The following is a 25526-nucleotide window of genomic DNA, read 5'->3' as shown; positions in this document are numbered from 1 at the left end:
TTGTATTGTATTTATTTTAATGTTTATTTATTCTTTTTTTTTTTTTTTTAATTTTTTTTTTTCAACGTTTATTTATTTTTGGGACAGAGAGAGACAGAGCATGAACGGGGGAGGGGCAGAGAGAGAGGGAGACACAGAATCGGAAACAGGCTCCAGGCTCTGAGCCATCAGCCCAGAGCCCGACGCGGGGCTCGAACTCGCGGACCGCGAGATCGTGACCTGGCTGAAGTCGGACGCTTAACCGACTGCGCCACCCAGGCGCCCCAATGTTTATTTATTCTTGAGAGAGAGAGAGAGACAGAGCATGAGCGGGGGAGGGGCAGAGAGAGAGGGGGAGACACAGAATCCGAAGCAGACTCCAGGCTCCCAGCTGTCAGCACAGAGCTTGACACGGGGCTCGAACTCGGGAACCACGAGATCATGACCTGAGCCGAAGTCGGACACTCAGCCGACTGAGCCCCCGGGTGACCCTCGTTGTTACTTATCTTAAAAGCTCCTGACATCACGTAGACTTCCAGCGAGCAGACCCCACGTACTCAGGTATGTCGTGCGGCGGGTGCGTCGCACCTCTGACCTGTCTCCAGCCCCTCCCCCTCACTCTCAGCAGCACCTAGGAAGTCACCTGTATGCAATAGGTGCCACATAAGTACGAGCTGAACGAATGCTTCCTGGAAAGAAAATGGCTTTGGAGTTGAGGGAACATGGCTTCAGATCCAGTCTTGCTACAGAGCACCTGGTCGGCTGGTTGGCTGGCCCCACTTCCGGTCTGGTGTCTCCTCTGTAAAGGGCACAGTCATACCTGTGTCATGTGACCAGGTGAGCGAAACACTTACAAAACCCTGTCGCAGAGCTAGGTACCCCTCCAGGTGCTCGGTGAGTGTCAGCTTCCTCCCTCTATTTTCTTACTGTTCTGGAACCATCCTGCCCAGGACATTGTGCTTGCAAATTACGTTTTGAGCTTTTCTCCTAGGAGGCATTTTCTGAAATGAAGAAAGGAAACCTAAGGACAGTGAGGCTTTGAAATAAGCTAAATCGATGGGTATCGTTGTCATTTTTGAGTGACCAGTTTGGGTCATGAGCCCACTTACCTGTGTTCTCTTCTGGCGGGGCTAACAGAGTCGTTTGGGGACAGTGCCGCGCTCTTCCTTCGGTCTGAAGCCCAGGGACTTTACACTCGGGTCTTTGGTGCTTTTCCTGTGGGGGTGGGGGCTCAGGAGGCTTCTGGTGTCCCCAGTGTGCCCTGTAACAGGCTTGGTTCAATCCCAGGCTGCTGGGGCTTCTCAGCGCTCCTTCCTGAGAGGCTGCGCCCGTGGGGGGCCAAGTGCAGACTTGTCTCTTTCGTCCAAAGCACATCTGGGGGGTTTCTGGCGGGCTCGTGTGGGCCTGTGTGGTGCCAGACCGTGTCTGGCTGGAGTCACAGTGGTCTGGGCTCAGGGTCAGCTATATGACCTTGGGCAACACACTTAACCTCTCAGAGTCTGTTTCCCCCCCGATCACACGAGTCTATGAGACCTACACTTCTGAGATGGGACACGTGCCCAGGCACATGTGTCTGCAGCCCCCTGTCTAATGCCAGGCGCATGGTGCAGTTTGTGGAGGGAGTGTGGCTACGGGTGGGCCACCCGAGGGGCACGGGCGGCCCCCTTCTAGGACCTTGGGGGGAGGGGGCGGTCTGGCAGATGTTTGGCAGCACGGGCTGGAGGAGGTGGCGGCTCATTAGGAGGTTGCTGTGGGCAGAGACGGGTGGAGGGATTTAGGGCAGCAGGTCCAGAGGATACCTGCCACCTGCCCGCCCACCCGAGGGGTCGTATCTGCTGATGGGAGGGGTGGGCTTGGAGTCCTGTGGGGACCGGTCTGTATGTGGCATCAGCGAGGGGCCCCGTGGGCCCCGCTTGGATCACTTTTGCCCAAGTTGAGGTTTTCTAAGCAGAGGCATCCCCACTCTAGTTTTTAAATGGAACGCGTCTGAGTGAAACCATTGATTTGGGCTGTTTTGTTTGTTCTGTCGTGTAGTGAGTGTTTGTGGACTAGATGAGTGTGCCAGGTTCTGTGCACTGGGGATGTTCTGTCCCGTTCCCCGCCCCGCCCCCTGTGGGGGACGCCGTGTCAGCCAACCAGCTGTGACACCTCGTGACCAGAAGGGGGCGCAGTTGGCCCAGCTTGGGAAGCTGCTCAGGCGCCCGGGCCGAGGGACTGCGGTAGAAAAGCCTTGCTTGGGGTGATTCACTGAGACCTGGGTCCGGGCCGTTTGCTGTGGAACTGCCCTTGGCGGGGCCAGTGCGGTTGTCGTCATGGCTGCTGGAGTCGGTGTCTCTTCTTCCCCTCTTCTTCGTGTGGGTCTTGAAAAAGCAGGGCTTTTAAAAGCCGTACATGCAAATGGGCAGGCCAGGATCCTCTCTGCTTTAAGACATTTGACAGCGTTCAGTGACAGAGTTATTTGGCAAACTGATTTTGAGCAACTTGTTAGCGTGACGAATGTGTGGCAGGGGCTGGAGGAGCCGGCACGGGAAAACCGACTGGGGACCAGGTGCAGGCAGGGCTGGAACCCGAGAAGGGAGTCGTCTGTTGCGTGGAGCTGGTGTGCAGCCCCAGGCAGGATGGTGTTCTCCCCACCCCTAGTGTTGGGGCTGCGTGGCGCGGTCGACCTTGGGGGCCCACGGGGTGGAGGGGGTGTGGATGCCGAGTGTCGAGTGGGAACGGGGCTGTGGGCGCAGGGGGGAGTCCTGGCTTCTTACGGCCCGGTCCCGGGTGGAGAGCAGACGGGAGGTGCGGTGGGGAAAGGGTTAGAAGAGGTGCTGTGACAGGGTACGCCCCAGCTCTGTGCTCCCTTCCTAGGGCGCCTTTCGTCTTTCGGTTCATGTCTGCCAGAGCGCCTTCTTGAGCTCCCCTGCATCAGGAAGGAGGGAAGAGCTTGGGGGCCAGGGTCACAGCACTTCGGTTTGAATCCTGCTGCCGCTGACTGGCTCCGTGATCTTGGGCAAGTTACTTTTCCGAACCTCAGCCGACGTAATGCAAAGTGGAGACAAGATAATTCTGCGTGCCTCGCTGGCTTTTTGTGAAGAAAAGATGAACTCTGGACGTGAGCTCTGTGGGGCGGCGCCTGGCACATCATAGTAGGCACTTGCCGCATGCTGCCGAGTTTGCTCCCCCCCCCGGGAGTCTTGTCCCTTCCTTACCACGTCGTGGTGTCTCTTTCTGCCCGTGTAGCCATGAACCAGATCTGCTACACCTTGTAGATTTTAAGCTTCTTGAACGTGGGAACCGTGCCAGACCCATTTATATATTATCTTTAGCACCTGGCACAGAGTTTTGTACATGTTAAGTGATCAGTGAAGACTGAAAACATTTTTCTTGGATTTTATTTCCAGCCTTTGGGGAAGGATTTTCTCTGAAGTGCATAGATTTTATTCGCCACTAGGGGGCACAGTAAGACTTAATATAAGCTCACTCAAGCTTCTAGAATGTGAAAGAATCCTTGATTCAAGGTAACATTTACTGAAATATGACTTCTTTTCTGATCAAGAGAAAAACAACACAATCCATCTGATTAATCTAAAGAGCGTGGAGTGCTACAGTTCCTTCGTCTCCTTAAAATGTAGCTTTGGAATTCATAAATTTCAATTGGGTACATTACAGTGGAAAGATACTTATTTTAATATGTTCTAAATGTTCTGTGAGCTGTAAAATATGCTTATATTGGTTTTGAAAAATTTACAGCTGGAGAAATTAAGTAAAATAAAACAATGACTCATAACTCCGCACTGATGCTCTGTTTTCTTTCCTGATGATCCCTTCCTGCCCTTGTATGTAGCATCTGTTTCTCACAGTTGTAATCCCAGCACGGATACCCTTTTATATACTCTTTTCATTTCCCTGTGTCCTCATTTGGCTCGACACGTTTGAATACCCACCGCACGTAAAGGTAGAATTGAGACTTTGAAGCCCTTGGAAGAAGTACAGACATGGCCTGCTGCAGCCGAACACAGGCAGCCCCCACTGTCGGCCCCGTACGCGGAGCCCTCTGCTAGGCACCGGATGAATTCTCAAAGGCCCATGACATGTTTCCTGCTTCCAGGGACCACCGTCCATGCATCGAAATCCTGGAGTTCTGAAGCACAGAAGGATTTTAAGTAAAATGTATGAATTAGGTGTTCGTTTGTTTTACAAAATGGTTTGCTTTAGGAATTCTTTCGATAACAGGCTTCCCTATGATAGTTAAACCTTTCCATTTCGGATCGCAAACGTAATGAAAGCTTATTGTGAAAAACTTTGAAGGTGCAGAGAACATGAGGAGCGAAGGCAAACACAGCAACCGTGGCTGATCCTAACCCCGAGCTGGCGCCTCATTGGCACTGGGGGCCTCTCCTGGTCTGGACCCCCACGTTCCCGTGGGTTTACAGAGCTGGGCTCACTGCACACTATGTGCCGGTTTGATTCTGCCCCCGCCCACCACCATCCTTTGTGCTGTTTGTAAGGGGCATTGTCCTGCCTTATTCAAAACTTTCCCCAAACGTATTTTCAGGACTGTCTCCGATCCCAGACTTTGCTTTGTCATATCTGCGTTGTTTTCCATCATGACTTGCTTTAGTTTTTGAAATGGTCAATACTGCCGTGAACATGGCTATACACAGGTGTCGTCTTTTCTGCCGCCTTAATGTAGTTAAGATGGGCTTCGATTTATACCCAGGCTTGCGCTAATTAATAAGGGCTTTGCGTGTGGTGAGCGGAGCCTGAATAGATGGGCAAACCTTGGGCACTATTGTTACAAGAGACTCCTGGGTTCCTGTTCCCTATCTGGTGCTTGGTAGCTGGGTGACTTTGGGAAAAATCACCTTGCCTCTCTGATTCCCCCATTTTCTCACTGGTAAATGGGTAGAATGGCTGCTGGTTAGGGTTGTTGCTATGTAGAAGAGATGAGGAGATACAGCTCGGTGCCTAGCATATGGGAGGGGCTGAAGAAACAGTTTCCTGACTCCCCTGGTCCTTTATTGATCAATTAGGGAAAAAAGAAAAAGAAAAAAGAAAAAAGATGAGTCACTCAGAATTCTCCGACTTAATGTAACTCTTGCGTTTGTGAATCTTTTAATGGTCTGTCTATAGATACATGTTTTTCCAAGCGTTTCAACGTCAGTACTCCTGAGACAGATACTTTTTTTTTTTAATTTTTTTTTTCAACGTTTATTTATTTTTGGGACAGAGAGAGACAGAGCATGAACGGGGGAGGGGCAGAGAGAGAGGGAGACACAGAATCGGAAACAGGCTCCAGGCTCTGAGCCGTCAGCCCAGAGCCTGACGCGGGGCTCGAACTCCCGGACCGCGAGATCGTGACCCGGCTGAAGTCGGACGCTTAACCGACTGCGCCACCCAGGCGCCCCGAGACAGGTACTTTTATTTATTTATTTATTTATTTATTTATTTATTTTTTTAATTTTTTTTCAACGTTTATTTATTTTTGGGACAGAGAGAGACAGAGCATGAACGGGGGAGGGGCAGAGAGAGAGGGAGACACAGAATCGGAAACAGGCTCCAGGCTCCGAGCCATCAGCCCAGAGCCCGACGCGGGGCTCGAACTCACGGACTGCGAGATCGTGACCTGGCTGAAGTCGGACGCTTAACCGACTGCGCCACCCAGGCGCCCCAGTACTTTTAAAACTCAAAAAGTTTTTGGGTTTGTTTGTACCAAGCTGTTTACCTCCTCCCTTTTCTTTAAAAAAAATTTTTTTTTAAATGTTTTATTTATTTTTGAGTCAGAGAGAGACAGAGCATGAGCAGGGGAGGGGCAGAGAGAGAGGGAGACGCAGAATCCGAAGCAGGCTCCAGGCTCCCAGCTGTCAGCACAGAGGCCGACGTGGGGCTTGAACCCGCGAACCGTGACATCATGACCTGAGCCGAAGTCAGATGTTTAACCGACTAAACCACCCAGGCGCCCTGTACCTACTCCCTTTTCTTGAACTGCACATTTGGAAAGCATATACCGGAGGGCTGGCTCCGTGTCTCTGAACTGATCACGTTTAAAATGTGATCGAAGAAAGCGAATCGGGCAGCGGTCTGCCCGCTCTCGGAGCGTGTTGTGTCTGGGCGTCCAGCGGCACTGGGAGGAGTGGTTTCACACCTGAAGAGGCCCAGGAGTGAGTCTGGGGGCAAGGAGGAGGCACCCACCGAGGTCGGCACCAGGCTCAGATGGGTCTCAGGCCCCCTTCCCATATGCGTGTGAAGGAAAGGATTTTGTTCTGGAGGCTGAAGGCTCAGGTTGGGGTCTCACTGTGCTGCTCGCCAGCTCTGTGGCCTCTGGCAGTGAGTGCCATTGAGGGGCCGGAGGGAGCTCACCATCCCTGAGTTCTCGTCATCTGCTAGGAATGGTTCCCGACTCTCCAGCTCCTCTTCGCACAGACCTATGAAGCAAGGGCTGGTCTTACTCCCACTTTCCAGACAAGGGAGCTGAGGCCCAGAGAGGTTAAGGGATTTGTCCGTGGTCACACAGCTGGCAAAGTGTAGAAACAACATGGGAAGCTGTCAGAGCAAAACCACTCTGAGTCTTTTGCCTCTGAGAAGAAAGGATGGGAAGGCATAGCCCCTTGTCCACGTGGTGCCCAGGCTCTGTCCCAGCTTGAAAGTCTTGTGGTTCTGTTAAGGGACATAAGGAGAAGAGATGATTTCCACAGTGGTTTGGATTTGCATTTTTATGTATTACAGGATCCCGTTGATTTATCATTGTTAGCGGATCTGATTATATTAGGGTATCTTAGATGTGCTTTGTAGAAAGTAATACATCTCAGACTCAAAGACAAGGAATTTATGGATTCAAGTGCCAGAGTGAAGGTTTATTTCAGTTTTGAAAGAATTATTCTTGATGGATTTTACAAAATGAGGTGGAGGAATGATTTGATGTGCAGAGTGAGGAGTCGTGGGGCATTATGCAGATGATTGGCAATTTATTCCAAGCACGAGGCAAACCTATTGGAAATGAGAGCCGCACAGCTGGGGAGGAGGGTTGGGCTGTGGTGGTGGGCGTTTGGTATTTGGGGAGTGAATGATTAACAGTGCGCTGAGGGTAATTAGGCGAAGGCGAGGAGAGAATGGATGGTGCGTGTGCGTGCGCGTGTGTATGTGTGCAGAGCTCATCTGGGTCCGTCTTCGTTTGACAGGGGCCCAGAGAGGGGAACACACTGGTCCCGGGGCACACGGTGAGGTCAGGTGGTCATGTGGACTTGGAGCCTCGTGTAGGAAGTGTTCCGATGCTTCTCTCTCTGGACACCGTTTGCTCCTCTCCCTTCCCACCTTTTGTGTATTTTCGGTCCGGGGAAAGTTCATGATCATCTCAGTCGTCCCAGGGGTGGGAGTGAGGGCCTCAGGCTGGCCGACAGCGGGGCTGCCGAGCCTCTGGGAATTGCTGTGAGATCCTGAGCTGGAACCTTCTCTTCGTGGGAAGTGAAGGTTGTTGTGTTTTTTTTTTTTTTTTTTTTTTTGACACTCCTCTCCCCCATATGAAAGCTGCAACGTTTCCGAGGCCAACACATGAGACATTTCCCACTTTCCGTTTGCGTGCCAGAAGGGCCTTGCAAGCTTTCTCCTTGCAGAAAAAAACCCTGGGTTGCAGGAGGAATAAGCAAAGGAGACTGTGACAGAACCCAAACTGTGTCGTCTGCTCTTTGAAAACTTCATTCCGTTGAACTTTAACAGTTCACTGTACCCGGGGCAGGGCCGTGTGCCTGCCAGATGCTGACAGGGAGAAAACAGTGCCGTGTGAAGGTGCAGACTCTGTCCTCAGGGAACCAGCCTCATCCAGTCTCATCCGGTGTCATTAAGGGAAGAATAGAGCAATTTGGGAAAATGCTTTTAATGTAATTGAAAAATGCAGATTGCAAAATTGGCCCGGTTAGGAATTGAGACAGTCTAGTAAATTATTTCTTGCTGCTTTTAAAACCTGGACACAGAAGACTCTTAAAGGCACCCATCTAGTGCCCAGTGATGGCTTTGTCCTCTTGATTAAAAAAAAAAAAAAAGTTATTTTAGATTGAACTTAGTTTTATCGTAAAAGTAGTCAAGTTTTGGGAAAAAATCCAAAAAAAGTAGAAATGAAAAATGTAATTGTAGGTCCTCCACTCAAGCATAACAACTGTGAATGTTTTGTTTTTTTTTTTTAAATTTTTTGTTTTCAACGTTTATTTATTTTTGGGACAGAGAGAGTCAGAGCATGAACGGGGGAGGGGCAGAGAGAGAGGGAGACACAGAATCGGAAACAGGCTCCAGGCTCTGAGCCATCAGCCCAGAGCCTGACGCGGGGCTCGAACTCACGGACCGCGAGATCGTGACCTGGCTGAAGTCGGACGCCCAACCGACTGCGCCACCCAGGCGCCCGAACTGTGAATGTTTTGTAAGCAGCTTTTCCTTTCAGTATTTTTTTCCCATGAGCATCGGCTGGTTTTAATTATACTGTAGGTACTTTGTTTTTGTAAGCAGCATTTAAAAATTACGTGACGGTTATTCCCCCCCTGCAAACTGCTAGTATTTTTACCCCTTAAAAAGGAGGGGTGGGTAAGTCAGTCCAGCCTCCCAGCCTTTCCTCTCAGCTTCTGCTGTCTCTGCTCAGGCATCTCTTCCAGACGGAGACCCCCGAATGGGGGCAGTGGGGTGGGGTGCAGGGGCGAGGGCACCGGGGTATGGTCAGAAGTACATGTGAGGGAGGCCAGTGGTGTCAGCCCAGGACCCCGGAAGCCTGCCTTCACACAGCCTCCCTCCAGCAGGCTTCCTCAGGTTTCTCGAAGGGACAAGATCAAAGAGAACACGCCTCAAGTCCCTCCCCACGTGCTGTGACCCAGGCTGAAAAGCAGGAGGACCAGATGGCCGTAGGCACCTGGCAACAAAGTGGCCCTGGCCGGGGCTCCTGGTGCTGCTTTCAGGCCCGTCTTCCCTCACTCGGGGTGAGGCATCAGGGACCCCCCCCCCCCCCCCATGGAACTTGGGCCACAGAGAGACGGCCGTACCCCTGGGCTGCCTGTCAAGGGCTTCAACCTGGGGACTCTGATTATTTGGGTGGTCTGGGTGTCCCTGGATGTATAGAGCTTCTACTAGCTTTCTTTTCTTTCTAGTTTTTGATCTCTCTGCCTTTTTCTGTTTTGTTTTTCTGGGAGATTTCCTCCACCTTCTCTTTCAATCCTTTTTTTTTTTCCTTTTTGTATTTCTGCTGTCATATACTTAAACTGTTTTTTTACTGAAGTATAACTTATATTCAGGAAAGTGTTCTATTCTGATCTATCATATTTTTACATTCCAAGAGCTGTTTCTCGTTTTCTGAATGTTCCTTTTTTTAAAGAAGATGTCATTTTTTTTTTTTTATTGCATATTTACAAGGTCTTTTCTTAGCTCTTGGAGTTCTTTGAAAGTTTTGCTGTGTTTTCGAAAATGTTTCTGCCCCTTGTCACCTCCTTCTCTCTTTTGTTTTGGTGTCTGTGTTTCATGTGCGGGACATTCTGCCGCTCATTCCTGTTCAGGAAGGAGGCCCGGAAACACTGATCTGATCAGAGGCTCGGTTTGTGTGCGTGTGTGTGTGCACGCACACGCACACTCACGTGGATGGGGCCTGTCCACAGGGAGGTTGCTGCAGGGTGATGAGCCGGCCGGTGCTTAGGACAGGACCCCCACATGGGAACCCCTCTAGGTGTTTTGAGTAGCCTGGTCAGTATCCCAGACGTGACTCTTCACGCCCCCGGCTACCCCCGTTCCAGCACCTGAGCGGGAAGAGGGCTGGGGTCTCTGTGCGTGCTGTGCAGACGTCCTGCTGTCTGTGGTGGCTTCCGGCTGCCTTTTCCACTCCTGTCTCACGCACACCTTTTCCTCCGAGTGCACGGATCTACTTTGTTCTTTTTAGTGGCTACATGGCCTTCCGTTCGTGACACACGCCATCATTTATGTGTAAATGTGACCGTGTCTTCTTCCCCTTGACAGCGGTGGAATTATTAACTTTTTTAAACGTTCACTAATCGGGCGGTGTCTTGTGTGAGAACCAAATGAATCCATTTACGTGCAGCTCCTTCAGAAGCGAGCCGGCACCTAGTTAATGCTAAATAAGTGTCTGTGGCCCTGGGTCTTGTCCATCAATCTCCTGCAGTCGTAGTATTTCTCTTATCTGTCAGTTTACCTAGAACAGTATTGATCTGTCATCATATCCATACCCCCTACGGTGTGTTGTTTGATTTTGAGTTTTGGTGTTTCATTATTATTATTATCATTATTTACAAAGAAAACCTGACTTTTTTTTGTGGTCAGGTCCACGGACCTTTCCCTTTGTAATTGTCCTGTGGTTTTAGAGCGTGGCATGTCTTCCCCCATCATCTCGAGATCTGATAAATAGTCACCTATATTTGACCTTCATCTAGCAGTGATTAGCTTGAGCCAGTTTCAATTCTCGTCATCTCTTCCAGGCTTTCTGTGGGTCCGGGGCAGGCAGTGCCCGCCGTGATGAATGTGTGCTCAGTGCCAGGGATCGATTGGTATATTAAGAAGCAGCCCTGCTTTGTGACGCTCCCCCACACTGATGCTGGCTACTAATGATTTAAAACGACCTTCTTCCCATCCAGCTTATTCCGCAGGGCACGGGTGCACCACGGCCGCCCCAACCTTTCCTCAAAAATGAAATGTTGTTTTTGACCATGAAAGAAATACATGTATGCTATGGAAAAAACAGGAAGGTATAAAGGAAAAAATTGTCCATTATCTCCGCACCCAGAGGCAACGACTGTAGACTTTTGGTGTATTTCCATCCAGTCTTTGAAAATAAAAGGCAACGTGGTTGAGTTCCAACTATCCGTGTAATGTTAAACCCTTCTTTCCCCCCACGTACTGCTGCAGCCGGGTTTTAATGCCATGACTCATTGCGGTGGTTTCCAGTGTGGTCTGTGAGCCCCTCGGGGGTCTTCGGGGTCCTTTCATGGGGTCCAGGGGGGTGAAAATTGTTTTCGTAATAGCACCTAGAAGTTGTTTGCCGTTTCCACTCTCGCCCTCTCATGAGCGTACATGGAGTTTTCCAGAGGCTACGGGACGTGTGCTGTTACAATAGATTAAATACGGAAGCGGCTCTGCGAGCCCAGCTGTCTTGTATTAAGCCAGCCATTAAGGAGATTGCAGAAACGTCAAGAGTGCCTTCTCACTGAATTTTGTTTTTTGTCTTGGAAAATGTAATTATCTTTCATAAAACATGTTATTTATGTTGACATGTAATGGGCTTCCTAGCGTCACGTTTACATAAGTTAATATTTTTAAGTGTTCTCAGTTTTGATTTCAAATATGCTAAATACAGATGGAAAATAACCCTCATAAACAGCAGCTTTTTGGAGTCCCCGCTAACTTTAGAGAGTGTAAAACGGTCCAAGCAGACGCCTTGAATAGCACGGTTTTATCTGCGTCTGTAATTTCATTTTAGGTGGCTGTACGTATTGCTAATAACGGTGTCACGCCGCGGCTCTGGGGGATGTGCGTCACTGCCTCCTCCTGCTTGGTTAGATTTACAAACGGTGTGACCAAGACATGATCCAGGAGGCCCCTAGCCTCCCTTGCCTCCCCGCCCCCCCCCCGCCCCTTCCCTCTGCCCTCCCTTCTCCCCTCCGTGAAGGTGATTTGATAGCATTCCAAAACGACGGCAGCGAGTCTCCCAATTCCAACATACACCTCAATTGTGATTATCCTTTTAACACGCTCCCACCAATTTCTGGTCCGTACGGCCTTGTGTTTTTCACAGAGCGCGCACACACTTTTGCAGCCTGCTTCTCCCACGTCACATTCTCTCCCAGCCTCTCCCGCCGCAGCGCCACCAAGCCGCCTCTGTGTCTTTGCAGGGCCGTCAATTTGTGCTGGTTCCATGATGCTCTATCGAGTTGATTAACTGTAATTTACTTAGCCGTCCTTGGACACTTAGGTGGTTTCTAATTTTTGCTATTATAGATAATGGTGAAGTGGTTATCTTCATGCATGAAATCCTTTTCTGTTGGATTATTTCTTTCGGATTCATTCCCAGAAGTAGGACTGCTGGGTCAAAGGCTCGTACGTTTTCATGGGTCCAGATACGTCTCCCGTCAGATTGCTTTCCAAAAGGATTATGCCAATTTGCACTGTCACTGCAAAGCCTGCGTAATAACCAACTATTCTGCTTAACTATCATGCCTAGAATTTTCCCTTGGAGCCCCGAAGGGGCAAAGGCCCTTCTCTAAGTGAATGTGATCTATAATTATTTAGACTAACACCAAAATTGCTTTCAGAACATTTTTAACCTGCTGAGTTTAGAATTCTAATTCGCATACAAGCCAGCATTAACAGTATCACAAGGAGCAATTTCTCTCCCTGCTCACAGTGTGTTTACACAGCCCGACAACTGCGGGGAAAACTGAAGAGCTTTTATAAACACAAGTGGTCTCTTTCTGAACTAGTTGAAGTGTTATTTTGAAAGGTACAGAAACACAAATTAAAACACATTTTCATTGTAACCTTTGGTTAGAAAAGTTGTTTGTTTTCGTCCTGGTCTCTTTCCATGTTCTTTGCTCTCATTTAAGTGTGTTTGAAATGTCCTGGCTCCTTGGAGTCTTGCCATGATGCCGTCAGCCTGGTGACAGGGACAGGCGGGGGAGCACGGTGGCTGTCCTCAGGTGCCGGTGGGGCTGCGGTAGGAAGAGGAATGGGTTGTACTCTGGTTCGTTCCTAGCGCAAAAGCAGGACTAATGGTGGAAACTGCGGGGGAAGAGGTTGGCGTCGTGTGAGGAAGAACTTTCCAGAACTCAGGACTGGTCCCCCTGGGGAGCGGATTCCTTGGGAAGGGGTGAGGATGGAAGGGTTCAGCGCAGGTGGGAGCCCACGTTGCCCGTGGGCCGGGAAGTAGATGCAAGCAGGGGTCAGGGACTCTAAGGGCCCTCCTGGGATGATGTGCGCCCTGGCGGCTGTTTGCTGCCCCGGACAGAGCCCCGAGCCCAGCCCGGAATTCGGGGGCTGGAGCCTGACCCGGTGCCACGCTCGGTGCGCCGTGGGCACTCGGATGAGTTAGGCACACGTCGCCTCCCTGAGCTCTCTGGGCTTTCCACGTTCTCATCTGTGAAATAATTACCTCACAGGGCTGAAGAGATCAGACGAGGTTAGACGTGTGAAGCCACCGTGTAGACTATAAAAGCCCTTACAGATGGAAGGTGTTATCAAGAACTTCAAGCCAGGGTTTATTCTATAATTGCCTCCTAGGCCAAGTTCTTAAGCACGGGAGGCTTGCAATGCAGTGTGCCTCCGGTAACCTTGATTCATTGAACAAGTGATCTGGTGCACGCCCTGGACGTCAGCAGGCCCGTCAAGGAACTTGGGCTCTTCGAGATGTGGCTTCCTGTTTTGCGGCTCCGCAGTGTGATGTTGGCTCCTGGTGGCTGGGATGGTAGACTTGGACTGCTGTGTGGCCAGCGAATCCCTCGGGCCTTGTGTTAGGCTGTGTGTGTGTGTGTGTGTGTGTGTGTGTGTGTGTGTGTGCGCGCGCGAGCGAGTGGTGAGGGCCCCAGAGATCAGGTGCCACAGAGTTTGTGAGAGAGATGGCCCTTGGAGTCTGTGCCAGGAGACTTGGTGTCTCTGCTTCTGTCTTCATTTGGTTGTCCGTTGGTCTAGTCATTGATGAAATGCTGGGCTGTGTACAGGCTCTGGGCTCAGAGGGCACCGGCCATACCCTTGCTGGCAAGAAAGCTAACGGGGGCCAGGCGTGGAAACAGACCAGGGCGTAAAAATGTGACAGGCCCTCCAGGGGCCATCTGTGATGGGTCTGGGCACGCAGTGGGGAGTAGGGTGGGTCTGTTGGGGTCAGGGCACAAGGGGAAGGGGAAGGTTGAGCTGGGTTTTGGAAGGTGAGGAGTTGAGTAGCCAGCTGGGTGGGGAGGCTAGCCCTGTGCTGCATGACGGCCATGCTGCAGGGAGGGTCCCGTGCCGGCAGGTCTGGGCAGTGTTGGTGTCCACTGAAGGGAGCCAGGCTGGTCCTGTTGTGGGCTGTAGGCCTGCACAGTCGGGGGCCACGCCAGGGCTTTGTGCCTCATTTACTCACAGCGGGGGCACAGGACAGTCCCCCTGTGGGCCTGAGCCCCGGCCCCTTCCTTCTGACTGTGGCTCTGTGTAAGTTACAGAAGTCTTGGGATCTTTGTTTCTGCATCAGTAAGTGGGGGTAATGATAGCATCCACCTCACTTGTCTGAGGTTTAAACAAGGAAAATCGTGGGGAACTCTTTGGAGGGTACTAGGCACGTAGCGAGCCCTTCATCATGTAAGCTGACAGCAGCAGTGGCAGTGGACTCCTCGTGCCCGGTTTACAGACGAGAAAAACTGAGTACCAGAGAGGGACATTGAGGGACATGTAGCTCCTGAACACAGAGCTGGTGTTTGAACTCACTCTTTTCTGCCTCTGTGTTCTGGGGCGGTTCTGTGTCAGCTTCCTGCTTGGGAGTTCCGGAAGGTAGTCATGTGAATGTGGGCAAGGTCGTTAATCTTTTGGAGTCTTAATTAGTTCACCTACAAAATGGGAAGAACTCCAATATAAGTTCCACGATGCAGGGACGTTGTTCTCCTGATTGTTGTATCTCGAGTTCCTGGAGGAGAGCTGAACACATAGTAGGTGCTTAAAAACACTTGTGCATGAATGAATAACCCCTACTCAGTCTACCATACTCCTGTGGGCCTCCGTGAACCTCAGGCTATGGGCAGTCTCGGGGCTGGTCTTACCTGCGTGCCGTGGCCCTTCCCTTGCGGGAAGCATCCCTGGGTGGTGGGGGGGGGGTGGCAGGCTTTGGAGGGGGGCTTTGAGGACTGTAGCCGGGAGCTAAATCAAAGTGGTGATTACTCCCAGTCTGCTGAACTGCGTGCGTTTATACTCCCAGGTAATGGGCTTGGTCGCTCCTTGCAGCTCATGTGTTTATTTATTGTTTATTTATAAATCATAAATCCAGAAAGGATTTGAGCAGGCTTACAATAAAAGATGCGAATACAGTAAAGCTGTTAAAACAAAACAGACCATGGAAAGCCACCCTGAAAAGAGAAGGAGACACATCAGTCAAGATCAGAGCTGACCACGTTTCAGGGCTGGCGCCTCCCATCTCGCCCTGCACGTTCTCGCAGCTCTGGGGCAGGGGTGAAGGGAATGAAGCCGGCACGAGTGGCTCTGTGTGGGGACATGGGCCAGCTGGACGGTGCTCAGAGGAAGGCAGCTTCCTTCAGGGCTTCAGATCCCGGGATGAGCTCTGAGGGTCAGAGGGGAGGCCGGGGCGGGGTAGGGGGAGTGCATTTCTTTAGAAGCCAGCCTGGGGGGCAGTGAGGTGCAGCCAGGGCTGTGGGCCCCTGGACCACACTGCCTGGCCGCTTTTCTGCAGTTCAGTTTTTCTCCTGCCAAACGGCAACAGTAATACTTACCCAGCTCAAAGAGTTCAAAGAGCCCTTGTAAGGATTACACGCGGCAGTGTTTGACCTGTGGGACCCGGCACTTGGAAGGTGCAGTTGTGAATCTGCCCTGTATGGGCTGTGGTTCCTGCGGTGAATGTCGTCCTGGGTGGAGGGCTTGGCTCCTTCACTTGGGCTTCCACGTTCGGAGGAGGGGCGCTGGATGGGGGGACAGGATGGCATGTCCCTGCATTGCCCTCGGCTCGGTCCATACTGACGCTGTCCACACTGAGCGTGGACTGTTCATTATTGCTTAAAAACACTTGCGAAGTTCGAGGCGAAGGGAACATACTTTTTAATTATTTCCCTACTTGTCTCTGGCACTGCTGTTGTCAAGGAGACCAAAACCTTGGAAAAGCTTTTCAGCCTCCCGGTCGGAAGAGGATACTTGCACAGCGCTTATGTCTGTGGAAATGGACCTGTCGTTCTGTAACAAAATCTGCTCTTGAAAGGACTGGCTTCCTTCACTTCTTACAGATAGAACCTTTTGGCCTTTTAACACAAAATGCAAGGTTGTTATCAGTATTTTCTCTCTGAAAAGAACTGCCTGCATTCTTGCCCCGTAGTATTTCATTCATTCGGCATCTGATGCAAGAGTTGGGTGCTGGGGATGGGGTGGGGTACAGAGATGAGTAGGGTGTCTCACCCTTCCTTGAAAGACTCTGGGACTCTGGGAAGAAGGAGCAGGTAGACAAATACACTGTAGCATCATACCTGCTCTGGTGGAGTGGAGGATGAAATGCTACGGGGCGCAAAGGACAGCCCCAGCGAGGGGCAGCGCCAGCGAGAGTCACAGGGAGTCTCGGGGGATGGGTAGAAATAGTTCAGTAGCAAGGAAATGGAAGAGCATTTTGGGTAGAGGGAACAGACTAGGTGAAGGCTGGAGGGTGTGGAGGAATGTGCTGCCAGCAGCTGACTGCAAGGCGGTTAGGTGAGGTGCTGGGTTGGACACATAAAACAAGGGAGCAAGACTGGAGGAGACTTGGGAGGCGGGAAATCGGGAGTGTGGAGTGTGACGGGGTCGTATCTGTTTTTGCACAGGTGCGCAGGGCCCTTGCTCCGTGATGCTCCGTGATGCGTGGAGGCTCGTCTCCTTGTGGCTTCACTTCACACGGAAGGGACACTGCTAACACGCTTTGAATGTAGCATTGCACTTCTTTAGGACAGTTAAGCCCTGTCGAGGGCATTGGTTTTCTATGAGAAAGAAATAAGTCATTGTTAGAAAAACCGGAGTCTTGCTTTTAGGCAGCCCTTGTTATTTTCCTTTTAAAACTTTGGGAAATAATTGTAGGCGTACAGAAGGGTTGTAAAATTCAGAGAGTTTCTGTATATTTGTCACTCCCCTTCCCCTCCGTCTTACATAACCCTGGTACGTTTGTCAAAACTAAGAAATCAGTGTCAGTGTAACTGTCAACTGTAGAGTTTTTCAGATTTCACCAGTTTCCCCACTAACGTCCCTTTTCTCTTTCAGGATCCAACCCAGGGTCTAACTTTGCGTGTAGGGCTCTTGTTACTTTTGTTGTTAATGGTTTTGGGTCGGGGTGCGGGGCAGGGGCAGGGAGCCGACTGAATCTCTGCCCCGCTGAATCCTGAGCAAGGCCCGCAGAGGCTTTTCACCTCAGTGAGGCTCTCGGTGCTCCCTTCCCACGGGCCAGTGGTGCTCTAGTGATCACAGATCTCCATGCCTGCTCGTTTTCTTCCTGTTTTCCTTCCAGATCGAAGCCAGCCAGACCTGTGGGCTCATGTTGACCTTAGTGGGGGCTTAGTGAGTGACCTTAGTGTGTGTTAAGGCACTGACTGGGAGTGACATGTGACATTTAGTGAAGGAAATGAGAACATTCTTTGAGTGCAGGTGGACGCACAGCCTCAGACAGAAGTCCCTACTTTCCTTTGGTCCCCGGTGTCGCAGTCCTCCCTGCCTCTCCCTCTCTCCTCCTCTCTTTACCTTTTCTATCCTGCCTTCTCTGGCCTTCCACTGCGCCCCCCCCCCACCCCCTGCTCTTCCCCCTTTCCCTCCCCGCTTCACCCCCCCCCCCCACCTTGTGCAGCTTCCATGCCCTTCCTCCTTTCGTTTCCCCGAGACAGGCCAGTGAAGCTGTTGCCACGGAAACAAGCCCAGCAGAAGCTCTGCTCTGCTTTCCGGATGCTTCTAACGATGGTGACGCAGATACTGTTGAGTTCTAGAATCAGCTAAGCCCTAGCCTGTGGCCTCTGGAGTCCCTTCATTTTCCAAAGGCCAGACTGGTGCCCCAGCTCATAATTCTGTCCAGTAGATGGTCATTTTTGATTTGGAAACTTCAAAATTTGAGTAATCCATTTTCCTGTTGCTCCAGAGGACCGGTTGCAACCACTATGAAAAATATTCAGCTGACTTTACTTATATTAGCAGAGGGAGAGCACTGCACAGCGCAAGGTGCTGGTGCCGTGGGTTCCGCGAGTAACTAAAGTTTCAGGTGGGAGGTGGGTCTACACATTTGCTCAGTTCTAGGGATGGATGACTGATTGCTTTTCAGGGATGTTGGGGGACAGAGCAAATAGAATCGGGGCCTTAGAAAATCTTCAGATACTGAGTTTCACTCAACAAATGTTCGGGGAGGACTTGCGGGTCCCAGCCCAGGGAGGGGTCCGTCCAGGAGCCACAGGGCTCTGTGTGTGTGTGTGTATGTGTGTGTGTGTGTCGGGCAGCCTGTGCTTTACCAGAGTAGCTGACACTCCCTGACGTTTGTCAGAGTGATCAGTGAGCCCGGTTCTTCGGCACAACTGCGTGCCCGCATGTGAAGTAGGCTTTCTGGGCCCCTTGGAGAGTTCTTGGCTTCTGGACCCTCGTGGAGCTGGTTTATGGCGGCAGCAGCCCTGTTCCTTTCTGTTTGTTCAGGGTTTGACTTAGGTTCGGCTTGTTGGCATTAGCTCGGATTTGGAATCTTGCCATTCAGCCAACACCAGCTAATAGCCCAGCGGGGAAGAGTTAGTTCGTGGATTATGTTTAAGTTAGTACTTATTCCCAAAGGTAACTTTGCTTAATAAAAACCTTAAGCCTTTATTACTGTGCTTATGGGTATCCTGGCTCCAGGGTGTGAAAATAAGACTTATAAAATCCAACTGTTATTTGTGGAAATGCAAAAACATTTTCATTAATAGAGGGTGTGATAAAAAGCAAAGGCTCATTCTGTCTGTGCCTAAATGGTCTTTCTGCACTTGGGTCTTTTTATTTTCATACTCATTTCGGGCTTATTTAAGTATCGCCCGTTCAGTAGTGAATTTTAAAGGAAGGAAGCTTTGGTGTGTGAATAACTTCACCACTACCCACAATGTTTCCAGTCAGTTGCTGTGACTTAAGTTGATAATGGACCCCACACAGCAGTCACTAATGGATGATAATCTGGAGTGTTTTTGTTATTGTTGTTTTTATTTTAGAAGAAAGGTTTGAAATTAGCATAGTAAATCTCTGTGGGATCTTTGCAAATAAAAGAATATTCACGTTAAAAACAACTTTCAGGAAAGATGTATGGTAATGAATAAAACATCAGTGAGTGAAAATAAGCGTGTTTAATTATTCAAGTAGAAGTAGTAATTTAAACTAATTATTGCTTGCGGATTTCATAATTCAGTTTTTGTCTCGCAGTAATATTTCCTCTGGGCCTCCGGGGCGCGTCGGCGGCTTGCTGGAGCAGGCGGGGCCTCTCCCCGGCCCCCGGCGGCCGGCCGAGGCCTCTGCTGCACGGAGCTGCCTCTGCCGGGCCTCCTTGGTGGCCTCAGTCCCTCCTGGATCCCCCCCGGGTGCCACCTAATTAAGCATTTCCTTGCTTATCACCTCTGGTGGCTTCAGGAGTCTCAGACCAGGCCGGCGCGCACACACGAGTTCTCCGTGTCCTGGGGGCAGGACCCCTCCCTTCCCCCCCATTGTCTTCGGCTTCCCTGTCCCTTCCACAGCTCTGGCAGAAGTGACCCTGAGCCCACGTCCCCACGTCCCCATTTCTCCATGATGCAAATCCTTGTCCATCTGGGCTGCCTCCAGTTCTGTCTCCTCTGGGTGCCCCCCTCCACCCTCCCCGCCCCCCCCCCCCCCCAACCTCCCTGCTCCAGAATCAATCACTTCTTTCTCCCCATAGCTTTGTACTGGCAAGTTCTTGTGGTCCTTTTAAAAAACGTCTGTGTTGGTTTTAATTTTTTCTTGGTTGGATCCTAAAAGAAAAACTGTCCGTGTAGAGGAACTGAAAAGTACTAGAGATTTTAAGAAGCAGGGGCATGCTGAGTCACCCCTAACTCACACTCCTGGTGGCTCCCTGCCCTCTTCTCTGGATGCCGGTGCCCACCCTTTCCCCCTGGAGTTCTGGGCTCTCATCTTAGTACACACTCCTGGGAGGGGCGCCCCTCATGCTCCTTGGTGCATCTTCCTGGGGTATGGCTGGCATTGGCAGGCGGCGGTGGAGGAGTAGTTAAGTGCTGGACAGCGCTTGTGCTCAATTGTGCGAGGCTTTTAAAACCCAATTGGACTGCTCTTCTCATGACTGCCTGTGATGGCATTGGGCGGGGGGGGGGGGGGGGGGGGGGGTGGGGTACTGCCTGCCCCTCTCTCTACTGCACAGACGCTGCCTGGAACAGATCTTGGCCATTCAGGTGGAATTCTTATTCTATCCCCTCAGAAAGTAGAGGGAAAGCTTTCTATTTGTAGCTTCTTCCCAAGTGCCCTCTGTCAAAAAGTAGTGACATCTGCTCCCCTGACATGTGATAGCCATTCTTACCTCGGTATAATCACACTCCATTCCGTCGCACGCCCGAAAGCTTTCCATCCATCATGTCAGGAAAGACAACCTTTATTTAAGATATTTTTTCCCCCTTTCCTTTGTTATTACTTTTTTCTAAAAAAATAACCCTCTGACTTCACAGGCGTGATGTGGGCAAGTGAGTGACTCATTTCTTTGCGGGGTTATTACTGTGGACAGGGACAAGACAGGTGGGCCACAGGGGATGGAGAGAGCAATGAGCCGGCTGTCAGAGGCCAGGAGTCCACGTGTGTATCTGCCTTTCACCAGCTGAGACCCTGAGCAAGCGAGGTCAGCTCTGGCTTTGGTGTCTCATTTGGAAAACACAGAGGTTCTACTGTGATCTCCAAGGCCCTTTTATGCCGAGCGGTTTTGCGATCTCCAAACTGCCTTTAGCTAAATGAGGGAGAGGATTACAGGTGTCCCTCCCAAGTCTTCCTGCAGAGTTGCTGAATGAGTTTTCAGGATTTTGAATCGGTTTTCTCTCCACATGACCTCCGGAGGACATCATTAAGCAGGCAGAGAAGTTACTAAGACCTGTGATCACCATGGAGCAGAGCCTTGGGATGAAGTAAAATGCCAGGGGGATGAAACTTGGGCGGCCAGCATTTGGGGAGACCTACTGGGAGGATACCCTTATGTTGTGAGGTCCTTTCCTGTCTGAGGAATTGACAGCTGACACACACGTAGGAATTGACTACATGTGTGAACCTGTCTTGAGCAGCTCAGGGCTTCCATGCAAAAAGTGCCCAATGAATGGCTGTTGGGGTGAATTAAAATTTTCTTTGTAGATCCAATCTGGTCCCTCCTGTTTGATTGTAAGTTTCCTCAAGGGGGAAGAAGCCATTTTCCTTATTTCATCTGAAAACTTCTTTTAAAGAATAGAAGTACACAAATTTTGGTGCAAGATTAAAAGGAGACAAAAAGATGTACAGAGGAAAAATGTGTCTGAAAAATGGCTCTCCCTCCCCTCTATCCCATCTGCCACCAGGTCCCCTGCCCTGGTTCTGGAGGATCTGCTCCTCACTGATCTCGATTTCTTAGGGGACACTCAGCCCCCGTGCAGCAAACAAACCTGCTCGTTTGAATTAGAATGATCTGGCCGCCTTTCCTACCAAAGCGTGTATGGCCAAATACTGAGGGGGCAAATTGGAAGCAAAAGCCTTAGGGATTATTGGGATCGGTGGGACTTGTGGAAGGAGCCAGGCAGGCTTGACATTGAGCTGCGGTTCTCTGTCGGGGGCCTAGGGAATGCCCTCAGCCTTTTCCCGCCGGTTCCTGGTGCAGTGGGGTGTCGTGCATAGTCAGCAGGACAGCAGCCCTGAGAGATTCCTGGAGCGTGGCATCGGCACGGTAACTCTCGCTTCCTCCCCCACGCTTAGAACTGAAGATGGAGAATGAATATGCATCGTTCTGAAATGATAATGTAAAATCAATGTGGAGGTGTGATTCCATTAATAGATTAGTGATTAATTCAACTTTTTAGGGTCCCCTTTGTTGCCCACAGTGAAGCTGGCTGGAATGGAGCAGAATTAGAATGGCAAGCCTACTCTTGTAATTGAAACACATATAAAGTGTTTGGCCCTCAGACTTGTACTGAGATATTGAGATGGTTGCTGTGATCAATATTCCAGTTTGCTTGGCTGGCAGCTTCCAGGGAATGAGGATGGGTGATGGACCTAGGGAAGCACTGCCAAACGGAGCATTAAGTTAATTCCTGTTGGCCTGGCTTCTGGCTTGCCTGATGAAGTGCGCTGAGTAGAAGGGTGCTGTGCTGGTGTGAACTTTATCTGGTATCCCGAGAACTCAAGGTGGTCGGCTCCCTGGGATTGAATTTTGATAGCAATGACAACTCCCATTTGCTGAGATCCCACCATGTGCCCAGATCAGTGCCTGGCATCATGTATACGGTGAATCCTCTGGAACCCCCTCAGATGTTGGTCGCTGCAGTCGAGGGGGCTTGCAGGGCCCAGGAGCATCCGCTAGCAGACGGCAGAGCCGGGACAGGACTTCAGGACTGTTTGCTTCTAGAGCCCAAGTTCTTTCCGCTCTCCCGTGCTGCCCTGAGAGGGCGGATCAGATGTTTGGATTCTCCCAAGGTCGAGAGGCTCCAGCTCGATCAAAACATAGGGATCCAAGTTCAAAGCAGAGGGCAGAGTAGGGAGCCCTCATTCTCCATTTGATAGGTGTGTCCCATCACTGAGATCTGGAGTGATTGGGTTTGGATTGGCCACTTGGATTGTCCAGTATTGACTTATTGGTGTGGACTTGAGAGAGGAGCATAAGGCAGGTGTGTTTCCTGTTCTGGGTATGGGACGGGATGTGGGATAATTCAGAGACGTCCTAAGAAAGCATTTGCCCTCTACCGAGTATTCACTCTATGCTGGGGTCTCTATGTGGACAGCTCCACTTTCCACAAGTCACTTTTAGGCATTTTCTCTGCATTTTTCAGTTGAAACAATTGAGACTTAAGCTGATGGAGTCTGTATTTAGCGTGAAGAGCTGGGAGGTGAGTGGGGAAGGCCGTGTGGCAGCAGGGTGGCTGGCACCAGGTTCCTCCTGGGTGGCTTGCCCAGGGTCACACTGCTGCCAAGTGGTAGACCTGGAATCCATGCCCGCAGCTTCATTAATTCCTGTCCCCGTGCCTCTCCAGAGCTGGCGCCTGCCATATGTGTGCAGCCCCGTGCCCCACGTTCTCTCCGTCCCCGGGGCTGCGTTCTTTAAGGTCAGGGCTGCAACTTCCTGTCCTCTCTGCTTTACACCGAATGGTGCTGGATAGGCGTTTGTGTCGTGAGTGAGTGGACGAACGAATTCTTGAATGAATGGCACACGTGGGGACAGAGAAAGAAGGGCAGGCCCAGGGCAGCTGGACAGATGCGAAACATGAGTTAGAGCTGGCAGTAATCGGTAGAGGCCCCCTGCCGTCCTCATCCCCCTCTCTCTGCCTCGTGGGGATTCCCAGCTGCTCTCGGGCAGAGGGCGGCTGAGCAGGACCAGAGGTGCCGCGCGTGAGGACACTGACGTGTTGGCTCCTCCCTCGTGTAGAGTCAGCCGGATAGCGGCAGCAGCTCCAGAACGGAGTGGGTTCCGCACGGAACACAAAGTTTGCTGAAGTCCTTCCAGGGGAAGAAGTCGGATGCCAGGCTGAGTAGGCAGTTAACACTGTGACGGTGACCGGAGAGTTTCTGAGAGATCAGGTGCTGATATATACGCGGCACAGAGACGTTTAATTTACATCGTGTCCTGTGTTCCAGAAAAGTTGCTTTCAGATTCTTACTGGAGTGCTCACATTTTTGGAGTAATTGTCCTCCTTTGACATGAGTAACCCCGTTTACTCTCAGGTCCACATGCCTCTCGTAGTCCAGGAGGCAGCGAGCAAAAGCCTTTAATTCGAAGCCCTATAGCCATCTTCCCACCTCAGGTGAGATGGGATTGGAAAGTCGGTCTGGCCTGGGTAAGCTCGGCTGGCCTGCTGGTGGCGGCTGTCAGGTTCTGGATGGGGCTGGCGGTGGTGGGCAGGGGCGGAGGGATGCCTGTAGGCTCCTCCACTGCCTTCTTCAGGTGTCCTTTTGGAAGCTGGTGCATTCCCGGCGCAGCTGCTACAGGTGGCTGGTTGGTACATGTAAGCCAGAGAAACCCTTGAGATCACATGCACCCTGGGAGCCTTGGCTGTTTCTTTCTGCAAGCTTTGGAGGCAGCTTGCCCCTGAAGCATAAAATTCTTGAGAGCAGGAACCACGGTTTTGCACTTTAGGGCCCAAACAGGCTCCAATGCCTAGTTTCGCTAGATTGAGTCTAGGTGCCGGAGGTTGGAGTGGGGACTCTTCTCTGAGAGCTTGAGGTGCTCGCTGAGTGTCCAGACAGGTAAATCAAGATAGGCCTTGGGAAGGATGCTTGGCTGGTATTGGGCAGCACAGAGGACGAGAGCCGGACTTGACTGGGGTGGCAGAAGACACTGGAGTTGGCCCTGGGGGCGAGGGAAGGAGGGGCTGGGAGAGAGTCAGGGTAGGCTGAGCGCCCTGGGACCCCCGCACAGATGTTTGTACATCTGGTGGAGGGGAATGGGCTAGGGTAGAGAGTCATGGTAATGGCCCGGAGGGGAGGGGGATCGGGGCTTTGTGAGGCATGTGGGTGAATCTAGAGTGTTTCCTGTAGGAACTGAGAGCCTTGGAAAATTTGTGAACTGCTGGGTGTGGAATTGGAGGGAAAACCCCTGGGGAGGCCGCCCATGATGCTTTGGTGATAGAAACTGGGCCCTTAGGATAGAGCAGATAGGGGTGGGGTTACGTTTGCCCGGACTTGACATAGTTTTGCCTCTACCCCTCTCCTTTTTTATAGACTCCCAAGATTAAGTACAAATGCAGTTACACTTTGGGGGCTTAAAAATGCCTCCATTAATTGGAAACCCACTTTTACATATATTGAATCCCAGTATTTCTCAGCCCTGTGTGGTGGGTGTTAGGGTTGAAGAGACCTGTGATGGGAGAAGGTCAGGTTCTCTGTGGAAGATCCACAGCCCAGGCCCCCCACTCCCTCCATGCCATTCCTCCCCCATCCCCAGCGCTTCCCCCTAGTCTCTAAAGCCCAGGGTGAGCAGAGAGGGGGTGTGTGTATAAATATTATGAATATTTACGCAGGCCTGCATAGGACTCAGTGACGCAGCTGAGAGCCACAGAGCGTTTGGTGACTCATCAGACCTTTTCCAAACACTTGTGATATTTTGCTACTCTAAAGGGAGGAAAGTAATTAGCAGTTAACGCTGGTAGATGACGCTGGAAGAACACGCAAACCTTTCTGCTTGTCTGTTCTGTGCCTCGGGTGTTTTGTTTTGTTTTTTAAGCCATGTGAATTGTTTTCTTTTTAATAATGTTTGTTTTCTTCTGATTATTAAAATAATGTATGCTCATTGTGGAAAATACATAAATGCATTAAATAGGAAATAAAATGCATGAATTATTTTTCCATTACAGTCTTATTAAGAACGTTTTGCTTCTGCAAAGGAAATTTGGAACACTAGACTTATTTTATTTGAGGGGCCTGTCGAGATAAGTCAGATCGGTGATTTGCAGCCTGTGTTTTGGGGGCTCCAAGGGCTCCATGGAAATTTTTAGGGGCTGCCCCTGGGGAGCATGAGCTGAGGGCCTCGAGACGTATCCCTCCCCATCCTTCCCTCCTCCTCCCCATCCCCCCACTCCACGTCTTGTCCCCCCCCCCCCCCGCCCCGCCCCCATCCTCCCAGCTCCGTATTGTCTGTCTCACCCGGTTTCTTCACATGGCTGCCTTTGAGCGAATGGCTCCATGGCTTATCAGGTTGGGGACTCAGTGATCCGGAC

General features: G+C 50.9%; 1 protein-coding gene and 2 long non-coding RNA genes across 9 annotated transcripts in view; 2 read left to right on the top strand and 1 right to left on the bottom strand.

Moving 5' to 3' along the window:
* Window positions 1-25526, top strand: part of WDR25 (WD repeat domain 25) — a 141923-nt gene that overhangs the window by 5334 nt on the left and 111063 nt on the right. The window lies entirely within an intron of this gene.
* LOC147579705 (uncharacterized) lies at window positions 8154-10800 on the top strand. Its single transcript, XR_015252038.1, has 2 exons — window positions 8154-8921; window positions 10422-10800. It is a non-coding gene; the product is annotated as an uncharacterized LOC147579705 (long non-coding RNA).
* LOC147579704 (uncharacterized) lies at window positions 12404-17660 on the bottom strand. The gene is made up of 3 exons (XR_015252035.1): window positions 17471-17660; window positions 15405-16625; window positions 12404-14598 (listed from the first exon to the last, which is right to left on the bottom strand). It is a non-coding gene; the product is annotated as an uncharacterized LOC147579704 (long non-coding RNA).

Source organism: Puma concolor, chromosome B3 (genome assembly GCF_028749965.1).
Source record: "Puma concolor isolate L17-30 chromosome B3, mPumCon1.1.hap2, whole genome shotgun sequence".
NCBI classification, from domain to species: Eukaryota; Metazoa; Chordata; class Mammalia; order Carnivora; family Felidae; genus Puma; species Puma concolor.
Note: the sequence above shows the minus strand (reverse complement) of the source record. Positions and strands in the feature narration are given on the sequence as shown.